This window comes from Thermobia domestica, chromosome 8 (assembly GCF_964235325.1).
Source record: "Thermobia domestica chromosome 8, izTheDome1.hap1.1, whole genome shotgun sequence".
Taxonomy (NCBI): domain Eukaryota; kingdom Metazoa; phylum Arthropoda; class Insecta; order Zygentoma; family Lepismatidae; genus Thermobia; species Thermobia domestica.
The window spans coordinates 39,390,196-39,401,612 of record NC_137461.1 but is presented as its reverse complement, the minus strand read 5'-3'; the positions used below and the strand labels follow the sequence as shown (position 1 = coordinate 39,401,612).

Genomic DNA, 11,417 nt, shown 5'->3' with positions numbered 1-11,417 from the left:
TAGCCTTACCTGTAACAATATAGATAGGATAGGACCAGGCGCATACGCAGGGGATGGGTCTTGGGGGTTCGTACCCCCCCCCCCGAAATCCCGACTTTTTTTGTAAATGTAGTCTACTTTTAGGGGCAATTTTAGAACTTTTCATATAATTTAGCATCAAATTGTATTTTGACCCCCCCGAAACGCTTTAGACTCCTCCCGAAATAAATTCCTGCGTACGTCCCTGGATAGGAGCCAACTTACCTTGCCCAGATTGTTGAATCAACGTTGCAAGTAAATCGACAAAAACTAAACGTCTTCTTCCTGGCAATCCACTCAAACTGACTGTCACCACTGAATTTATGCTACATTTTTCCAGGTCTCTCCGCTAGCATGTAGCAAAATCGCCTGTTTTCTAACTAGCTTCCTTGAGCGTAAACTTTCGTGTTCGGCATTACCCCAGTGTTCGCGAATACCCCAGTTTCCCCTATATGTTCCTCGTATACCCCGCAGTGGCTTACACATAATTTCAACAATGAAGGTCAACCACTCCATCTGATATCCTTTCAGGACAAGCGTGAAATTCGGTGTGTAAATGTATAGTACAAATGTTAACAGAGTAAATGTTTACGTTTCCATAACATCTTAGGTGGGCACAGTGGCTTAGTGCTAGAGCGTTTATCTCTGGTGCGTGGGATCCGTGATTCGATACCTAGTCAAATTAAGTTTTTCGTGGACAACATTGTGTCCGTGGATATTTTCGGGGTAATCTAGTTTCCTCCCGCATTCTCTTTCCACTAATTCTTCCATTATCATTCACTTGCCTTAATTATTAATCTCCCTTAGCTTAATGGGCATAATTGTGAAATGTTAAACTGAAAAACTTCAGTTCGCGCCTTTGGCGCGGGAGACGTGGGTTCGATTCCCGGCGGGAGTTCATGTGGTTTGGATTCCGCTAGGTCCAAGTCTCATATAGCCTCGCTGTTGAACGGGACGTTAAACTCAACTCATTTTTTTAAAACATCTTGCTGAAGGGCTAGGAGTTAAACTTCAAATCTCCCCCTTCCGTATGCCAATAATACGTCCTATCTCTGATTCTAATTCTCCACCTATTCCCCTAATGCAGACCTTCATTTTTATTTTGTCGTAACCCTTGTGGAACCACAGGGGAAAGAAACATCCCATCCTACCTCTGTTCGCCAAGTTACGTTAGGATAAGATGATAAAAACCTGTCTGAATCTGACAGAACACTCAGAACTAGTGGAAGAGAGGTGGTGGGAACCGGCGATTCACTGGTAAAAGCGCCCACTTCTGGTGCGAAAGATCCCTAATTCGATTCCCTGACATTTATTTATTTATTTATTTATATGAAAGTACACGGGCATACACCCATAACATACCTTCTTGACTTACATAATTGATGGTAACATGACCTTACAAAGAAGAAAAAAATAAAACATGGAAAGAAAAGAAAAAAATAAAAGGAAAATAGAAGAAGAAAAAAGAAAAAAGTTTGTGATTCATAATATCGTATCCGTGGGTTTTATCAGGTTCTCCTGTTTGCTACCTCACATTTATTAGACGTAAAACTTAAAAAATTCATTTTCAAACGGACATTTTTATTATTATTCATTTGTTTGTTTGTTTTTATCGTAGCAATTTCTACATGAATGATTCCGTAAACCACAATCTGTTGTTCAGCAGTCATGTTTAAAAATACTTGTTTTGAATCACTCTATAGATTAGCATTGAAAATTAACCACAAAAGATTAAATACGTATTTGGTGTTATCTAAAGTGAACTTGATTTCATGTTCATAATGTTAATGATGCAGTCAGGATTCGGGAAGTGGTCAGATCTAGACGATAGCTTCCTGAATTCTTATCTCTGTCGTGTTTTGGAAACCCTGATAAATGTTATGACAGACACGTTTGTCATTCTTGGTTGTAGTTAACTTTCTTCTTCTTCTTCTTTTTAGATCAGAAAGGAGATTGCTCTCTTCCAGCAAGTAATGACGTCATCACCAGAGTTTGTGATTTACATTTCCTTGTAATGACATCAGATGAAGTATCCGTATTTTCCTAGAATGTTACAGTATGTCATCATAACGTAAAAGAAACTTTTCCTCTCCTATTTGTTATAAATTGATTTGCTTCTAGTTCTTCGATGTCTTGTGGGCTGCTGGTTTGAGTGCGATTCTATTCCTTTTCTAGAACACACCAGGAAAATTATTATTTGTAAGGTAGGTGGGCTGTTAGAACTTTTATGTCAAACGTTTGTGGCTGAATATTTAGCATCTGTTTTCTGTTACTATTCGTTTCTAAGGAGAGAATTATAACAACGAGCTCCTTCTACTGTTTGGTATCCCTGTCTGTGTGTGATAACGAAATTCCGAGTGGCGACAATGTTTTAGGCTTACTGCTAAGTATTCTAGCTCTTGACTACTATTATTTTTATACTGCATAAGTAGGCTACTATCATGGGGGCAGATTTGACCCCATTATTTATTTTGAAGTTAAAATATTTGAAAATGTATTGTCATTAATTAGCAGTTCATTGTAGACTTTCACTAATACTATACTCAAGGTGACCAAAATTTTTACTTGCAAAAACGGGACGCATACGAATTGGCGACGGGGGATAGATATCTGACTTCCAGGTTGCATTTAGGGACTCACTAGTGTTTTCAATTATAAAATACACAAGTAAGAGTATCGTTTCTAACTTAAGCACTATCCAAAATAAACTACTTACCTCATTATTCTTTACTAAATCCGTTATTCTTTACTAAATCATCTAGCGTAACTTTCACTGGTATTTTTGGGATGACTGGATCCTCTTTAACAGTTCTTTGTTTGCATTCAACAGTTTGTAGAAATTAATACAAGACTGATCAAAATTAATCTTACTGATCAGCACAGCTTTCAAAGTATCTAAAGACAGTTGGGTTTTCTCACTTCTCCACAAACATTCATGTGCAAGAATACACGTTCAGTTGGATCATTAGTCCCGGGTAAACAGAGAAGGAACTTCACAACTTTTAGAAGATTTGAGTAAGGTACGTTAGAACAGAAATGGGAAAATACCTCTACCCAGAACTTGTCAGGAGATACTCTATTTGAGTTCCACTTGGTCAATATTTCTGGCGTCAAGTATTCTTTTAAAAACACGCAGTCGTCGTAAAGAGCAGTATCATCAATTTGAACGAAAGGACTATTTTCCTGAATATGATCTACAGTTTTTGTATATACTGCCAGGATGGTACACTTTTACACCTTTAAGCGTAATCTAACTAAATTATTTCAAAAGTTTCAAGGACTTTTATTCACTTATCTAAATATTCAACTGCAGTTTGATAGAAAGTATGAACATACTGGCGAATCTTAGCTCCTTCAGAAATAAAGCTCCCTCTATCCAAATTCTCAAGAGTTTTCCTCGCAGCTACTGAAATGAAGCAGTCTTGAGGTTTTAAAGCTAAATTTTTCTTTAAATCATATAAAACAGAAATTACCTCAAAATCTGTAAATGTTTGACCTTGTATTTTTTTTCTACTGCGGAATGGAAAATTGATGGCTGATGATGTAAAGCCATGCTTGGAACATTCAGAAGTTCCAGACACAGTTGAACCTTCCCAATGACTGTTGGTACGGAAGAGAGTAGAATTTGCATTGACCATTTATAATTTGAATAATAATTACGGGACACCTGGGTCACTTTTGCTTAAAAACGGAACATTTAGGCGTCCCGTTTGAGAATCAGAAAAAAAACGGGACAATGGTTGAAAAAAGGGACTGTCCCGGCCAATACGGGACGTCTGGTCACCTTGACTATACTTTATTGAATTTAACTAGTTTTAAGCAGTGTTCAAAGTGGAAAAAGAAACAGAGACGGTATGTTTTATTATGATTTTCACTCAACATACCGGCTGTTTAGATATTGTCTTGATCTCTGAAAAACCAGAGACGGTATGTCCTCACAGAAAAACCAGACGCAGTATGGCATACCACCGCATACCGTCTCACTTCGACCACTGGTTTTAAGGACAAAAATTCTTTTCTTTTTTTTTTTTTTTTTTTTTTACTAATTGTGTTTTGGTAATAGATTTTACAAAGCGGAAGAACATACTTAAATGATTTTTTTTTTATTCGAGAACAACAAAGTGTGAAAATACACTTATTTTCGCATATAAAGAAAATATGTGTCTTGATCACATGTCTGTTATACAGAACCAGTGGCGTATTTAGGGGGGGGGCTTCCGGGCTTAAGCCTCCTCTCCGAAATTTTACTTACTATAGTAAAGTATATGAAATATCTTGAAGAATTTTCACATTTTCAGGCAAAGCGCTCCCCGAAAGTTAGCAAAGCTTCCCCCCGAAATAAAATCGTAAATACGCCACTGTACAGAACAAATATAGACACTTTACTTACAACAAAATACTTTGGTTTGTGTAATATTTACCTGTACCTTGGGCAGAAAGTACTCATACATATGCACTATACTTAGTAGAATGTTCATTTTATATTAACAAAAGAAGAATGTTTCTAATATATGTAAGTGATTATTATGGGATAGTTGATGATATGGACATGTTTTATGGTTACCTAGTCAGTGAGTTTGTGTACTTAACAGTTTTAAGAAAAGGATATTATAAGTTATATCAAATAATAAACCAGTTTAACATCGTTTATAGACGTTGTCAGTTTTATTAAAAAGGTGAGATTAATGGTATTTAAATATCGAAGCTAATATTTTTATGCCAAAGAATTACTACCACTTCGGATTTTTATCCCAGCAAACGAACCAGGTTTACGACTATCTTTTGATAAGTCGTTATAAAAATTTGGTTTACCTCACCCGGGACTTTGTAAATTCAATTCCCGAAGAAGAGTAAGGCTGAATTTACTTTCATATTACAGTTAATGAATACGAACTTAACTATATTGCGAAGTGGTAAAGTAATCATAAGAAAAATGGACAACGAAACAATGCAGCAGGAATCAAATACTAGTGACAGCGATGAGACTAGTGTAACACCAGGATTGGCATCGGAAGATATCTTGTTAGCTTTACAGCGACAAATAATGCAGATGTCTACCGAGATAAAGCAGACCATAGAGCAGAAGTCTGACGAAGCTAACAAGCAAAATGAAGAATTAAGTAGACGAATGGAACAGAAGTTTGACGAAGCTAACAAGCAAAATGAAGAATTAAGTAGACGAATGGAACAGAAGTTTGACGAAGCTAACAAGCAATATGAAGAATTAAGTAGACGGATAGAACAGAAATCAGATGAAACGAAACAGACAATTGTCCAGGTGGTGAACGACATTTCCTCACAGTTCGAGGAAAAGTTAAAAAGGATATCCGATGATTGTCAAGAAAAGCACAATCAACAAAACCAAGAAATTAGTGCTGTAAAAAAAGATTTAGAAGTAATAGAATCTTCCATTAAACAGCAAAAGATCCAGGTCAGCAACAATTCTAATAACATACGTGTAAATACACAGTTGTTAGCTACTATTCAGGAAGAGATTAGAACGTTACAGGCTAAAGACAACATTTACCGTAATAACTTGGGTAGTGATCGCTTTGAGTTGCCCCACTCACCAGAGATGAACTCGCCTTCGCCCGGATCTGATGAGGATATTATACTAGAAGAAAGTTGCCCGAAGAGCACTGATGAGCGAAACATAGATGGTGTCATGACACAGCACGTCACGGATAGGAACTATCACTCAACAAGAACAAGGAATGAGAAAAAGAAGGTAAAATTAAGTGTTAAGATAAGTGAAATTAAAGCTATGAGCAAATTCAGTGGTAAGTGTAATGAGAATGCTACTTCTTTCTTAGAGAAATTCCAAGACGAATGCAATATAATGTCTATCGATCGATCGCAATATATGAAATTAATACCCCATGTATTACTCCCACCTTGTTCCTTATGGTTTAAAGCAATACGTGATCACATTAGTACCTATGAGGAATTCAAAGCGGCATTGATCGCAAATTATGAAAATGACTTTTTGCTGGCAAATAGAGATGCCACCCTTAGAAATCAACACTTCAATCCTCGATTGCACAAATCTCTTGTAGAGTTTGTTGTAAATGTCTACAACGAATTAAAGGTCGTTAATCCTTTGCAATCGGAATCGAGAATAATAGCATCGATTCGAAATTTGCTTCCATTTAAACTGCAACAGATCTTATTTTCCACACAGTGTATGAGTTTCAGCCATTTATTGATGCTTGTCCAATGCTACGAAACTCAATACCATGCCATGAACCCACAATCAGGAATGGGTAAAAATAAGAATAATTCAGATCATTTGGTGCCTGTTCGGAATTTAAATATTCGGAGTGTGAATAATACAGGACCTAACCTAAGCCGAGTATACTCTAGCAATCCAAATGAGCAAAATAGACAAGGTTATGTAGGGAATCCGCTTAACCTAACTAATCATGGTAATTATGATGTCAGATCACTCAACAGCAGTAGATATAAAAATAATCGAAGTACTGAGCGAAATTCCAGAAATGCAGCGAATTACGTGGATAGACGTAATTGGAGATCAAGAGATGGGACTTCATACCAAAGTCAGAATCACGATGAAAGACATGTACAACACAATGTAGAACCTAATCATGATAGCGCAGTACAGTGTACTTTATTAGAACCGTATGCAAGTTCAAATGTAACCTGATTACCGTTACTGAAATTAGGTTAAATTCATGTTAGTTGTAGATTCTTGTAAGTTTTCATTTTAAGTTTATGTGTTAATATCAATAATGAAAACGATTCTTAAAAATACTTGAAATGCTTAAATAGAGTTTTAGGTAGACTGGAAAATTAATTTTCAAATGATTTTTATTCTTTCTTGTTAATATGAGGAATTATAATTCGATTTATAATTAATTAAAAGCAAAAATTATTTATATTAGATTGATTTGTGTTGAAAACTTAATTGTCAAAGATTATGTTAAAAAGAAGCTCTATTCTATAAAATCAATTATCCAACGACTACCTTGAAAGAAATTCTTCTTTATTATAACATCTTAGTGCTACTATGTATACCTTTAAATGCAACATCCGACTTATTTGTTATTTAATGCGCCCGTAAAGATTAATATTATTTGTAACCCACGTTTGTCCTTTACATTTTTCGAAATCGCACCCGTCGACGATTAATTAAATAAGCGACGATATTTTAATAAGGAAATATATTAATAATATAGTGGATAATAATAAAATAAATATAATTAATGTAATTAAAGATAAATATTGATGAAATGAAAGAATTATTACGAATGTATTTATATATATATATATGTATATGTGAAATATAATGAATAGATATACAAGGTGCGATCAAAATATGATGGACATATATAATATAAGAACATTAATGTAAACGGACCAGTGGTTCTTGAAGATAAAAGCCAAGCCTACTCATGACTTTTATATTCAGTCCCTTTGTCGAGCGACATTTTTATACAACAAAATACTTTGGTTTGTGTAATATTTACCTGTACCTTGGGCAGAAAGTACTCATACATATGCACTATACTTAGTAGAATGTTCTTTTTATATTAACAAAAGAAGAATGTTTCTAATATATGTAAGTGATTATTATGGGATAGTTGATGATATGGACATGTTTTATGGTTACCTAGTCAGTGAGTTTGTGTACTTAACAGTTTTAAGAAAAGGATATTATAAGTTATATCAAATAATAAACCAGTTTAACATCGTTTATAGACGTTGTCAGTTTTATTAAAAAGGTGAGATTAATGGTATTTAAATATCGAAGCTAATATTTTTATGCCAAAGAATTACTACCACTTCGGATTTTTATCCCAGCAAACGAACCAGGTTTACGACTATCTTTTGATAAGTCGTTATATACTTTACTTGTTTTACTGACAGTCAATACATGCACTGGGTTGTCTTGAATGATCCTTGAACACATTTTGGTTGCAAACAAGACAAATACAAGAAACTTTTTGTCATCAATTCGAGGACAAATAGCACTTCTCCTCCTTTTAGAGGGAGTATTTGTTTGTAGGCGGTCTTCATTCGAGTTCCCAATTAGTCGTAACAATGACTACCGAAGGTTACCAAGAAGTGTCCTGCATTCGACCCTTACTTTTAGGTTATCTTGAATGATAGTCATCCCAATCAGAGGCGGATCTAGAAGGTAAAAACTGGGGGGGAGGCAGCCAGAACCCAGACTATGATAGGTATGTCATGAGTTTACTATAAACTTTTTTTTTTTTTAATTTACAATACCCTAAATTACATTTGTTACTCAAAGCCCTGTGAACCTAGGTTCTCCAGCCCCGGGCTACATCCGCCACTAATCCCAATACTCTTCATGAAGTCTTGTCTCTGAAGCCTTCTTGGTTCTTTGGAAAAATGGTAAAGAATATAGATATTTACACATATGCATCGTAAAATATTCTGCAGAAAATTGCAATAGGCCACCTTCTGCAACATCTGCCAGTTCGGAATGCCGCACACATCTATGTAACATTGTCTAAGAAAACAACAGAAAAAATATAAAGCAGAAAAAAGTAGAGTATAAGTACTATCCTGGGGTCAGTTTTGACCCCAGAGGTGTGCCACCATCGAAACAACAAAGCGTATGGACACGAACAACCAACCGCTCGCTACGAAATCTCAAGGTCAACTGAGAATAGAGGACTGCGTGCCTCGGTGAAGCAAATTACATTTTGTCCACAGCTAGAAATGTGTTTGCTGGGGTCAAATTTGGCCCCACGATAGTAGCTGAGAGCTAGTATGACCGCATGATATGCTAATATTATGTGCATTATTATGAATAACAATTTCTGCCTTCAAATTAATTGTTGCGATCAGGACCTGCTCTACCATGCGTGTAATACGTGCATTTTGCACGAGGCGGCTAAATCTGTGATACTATATTATTTAAAATAAATATTTCTTATTGAAAACAGGCTTCATGATGATGGTAGTTCAATTTATTAAGCAAACCTTCTATTTGAATACTACATTTATAATACTACATTTATAAATCATGTTTAGGTCGCATTAGTTTAATGTCACATGGACAGTGCTAAAGCAAATGGTTAAACAAATCCCAGTATGAATTTCTTGATTGTTTTCAAATACAACAACTCAATTCTCGAACAGAAGCGAACATCTGTTCCATTTAGTTACTTATCACAGTTTTGATATGAAAACTAGTCTTTGTCACAAACAAGTTCCTTATCATTGAAGGCGGAAACAAGTGATTGTTTCTCATTTTTTTAACAGATGTAAAGGAAAAATCAAAACATTAAGATAAAAGAGTTGGAGGGTTATTGCAAACTGATATATTGAGATTGAAGCTCGATATTTAATTCTATAAAAAGTATTACCACCTTTCCTCTGCACGTATGTTCGCTTTATCTTTCACTAACGTAATAGGTTATTATTTAAGGAAGATAAAACAGACACAACGAAATTGTAGTGTTTATGCGTTTCGGAGTGCGAGTGCTCTTTCCCTACTCGTCGTTGTTCATGGTAGGGTAGCATATTTAAAATCGTAGCTCTTAAGATTTGTTCTTTCTGAAGAAAAGGGGGTAAATAACCCCATTTTAAAGGGCGGTAAATTGCCTAGGGCCGGCCCTGGTTGCTATCAATACTATGACAACAGAGTTGGTCAGTTACCAACGATTTCATGATATGTTGGTAGGCTTAACGTTGCTTGGCTGTTGCAACTGCAAATTATCCTGTTATTAGCTGGATTAATCTCTCTATATAAACAAAGCCCTGACTGACTGACTGATCAATGCCCACGCCAAATTGTTTCAGGTAGGAACTTGAAATTTGGAAATTGTGTGAAATATTTCAGTTTTACGTCCCACGATTATGTTGTGTAGGTTAAAGGAGACGGTGATTATGAGAAATGAATGAAATAGTGGAATGAAGAAATTGGGAGGAAACTGGAGAACCCGAGAAGACCCATGAAAACGGTATTTGTCCACTACAAAACCCATTTGACGTGAGCTGGGATCGAACCAGGGACACTACACACCAGGAGTAAGTGCTCTACCACTGAGCCATCTCACCCTCTTTAAATATTATTAATATTGTATAATTTCATAACTTTAAAAAATCTAACAAACGGTTGAAATCATTAATAGGCATTACGTCTGAGCCCTGAGCCGTGGTAGCCTAGTCGCTAGGGCGTTTGCTTCTCAACTGGTGGATACAGGTTCAATCCATGTCGAAAACTGGGCCTGTTCTTTCTTTGTATAAAGGCAGCTCGAGGGTTTACTTAGTTTGAAAAATCTGTGAAAATCTTAGTTTAAAGGTGGCAACAGGACTGGGGAGGCGAAGATTATCATTTATTATTACCTTTACTTTTACTTATTTATTTTTGCTTTCTGTAGAGACAGCTTGTCTGAAAATTCTTCCGACAAAACATTTTGACCTTCTTAAAACAAGAATTGATTAATTCCATCCTCTGTCATTCAGCGATAGAAGGAATCGTTAAGTAAACAAGGGCAGATACTGTAGCTGAACGACACCGCGCAATTATTATTATTATTATTATTATTATTATTATTATTATTATTATTATTATTATTAGTAGTAGTAGTAGTAGTAGTAGTAGTAGTAGTAGTAGTAGTAGTAGTAGTAATAGTAGTAGTAGTAGTAGTAGTAGTAGTAGTAGTAGTAGTAGTAGTAGTAGTAAAGAGAAATCTGTCAGACTGTGCGTCCTAATAGTTAGTTAACTAAACATTATGGCCTATGGAATCTGGAGGTTCAATGCTGCTTTCACAAAATCTCTCCTTTGACTTCTGTTCTTAGCCAACTGGATCCAGTTTCTACACTTTACTGCTATTTCTTCGAGATCCATCTTAATATTATCCTCCCATTTGCGCCTAGGTCTTCCTAATGGCCGTTTTCCGATTGAATTTCCAGCAGAAACTTCGAAAGCGTTTCTACTTTCTTCCTCCATTCTGACTACATGGACCTGCCCACTTGAACCTCCTAGACTTGTAAAAGATGTCGCTACCTGCACTGCCGCACACGGGAGATGTCACTATCATACAACCACCGCTTTAAAATAATCGTGTCTGTCTAGTTGCAACTCAATAACTGTGTTGTTGTACTTTCATTATTTCAAAAATTGTGGAAAAGTTGTAATTATATTAAGGTTTGAGCATTGATATTTGTCTATTTCTACGTAAATACATGTATATTGTGACAGTTTGATTGCAACCTAAACTGCATTGCTTCAATTTAATTATCAAAACAGATAGTGATTATCAGGGACAGAATTGGAGTGGGCTGTGGTTAGAGTGGTTCAAATAGGTCAAGTGCCTCTGTGACCCACTGGGTCGTGACCTCTGTGACCTACTGTAGCCCATCGAGCCACTCTGCTCAGTGCATTGTAGACAGTATCTTCT

General features: G+C 35.9%; 1 protein-coding gene across 1 annotated transcript in view; it reads left to right on the top strand.

Moving 5' to 3' along the window:
• Positions 1 to 2,012: 2,012 nt before the first annotated feature.
• LOC145692836 (uncharacterized) overlaps positions 2,013 to 11,417 on the top strand; it is a 30,551-nt gene continuing 21,146 nt past the window's right edge. Inside the window, exon 1 of the mRNA XM_081768337.1 lies at positions 2,013 to 2,222. The gene's annotated coding sequence lies outside the window, so the exon portion shown is untranslated. The remainder of the gene's footprint in view (positions 2,223 to 11,417) is intronic.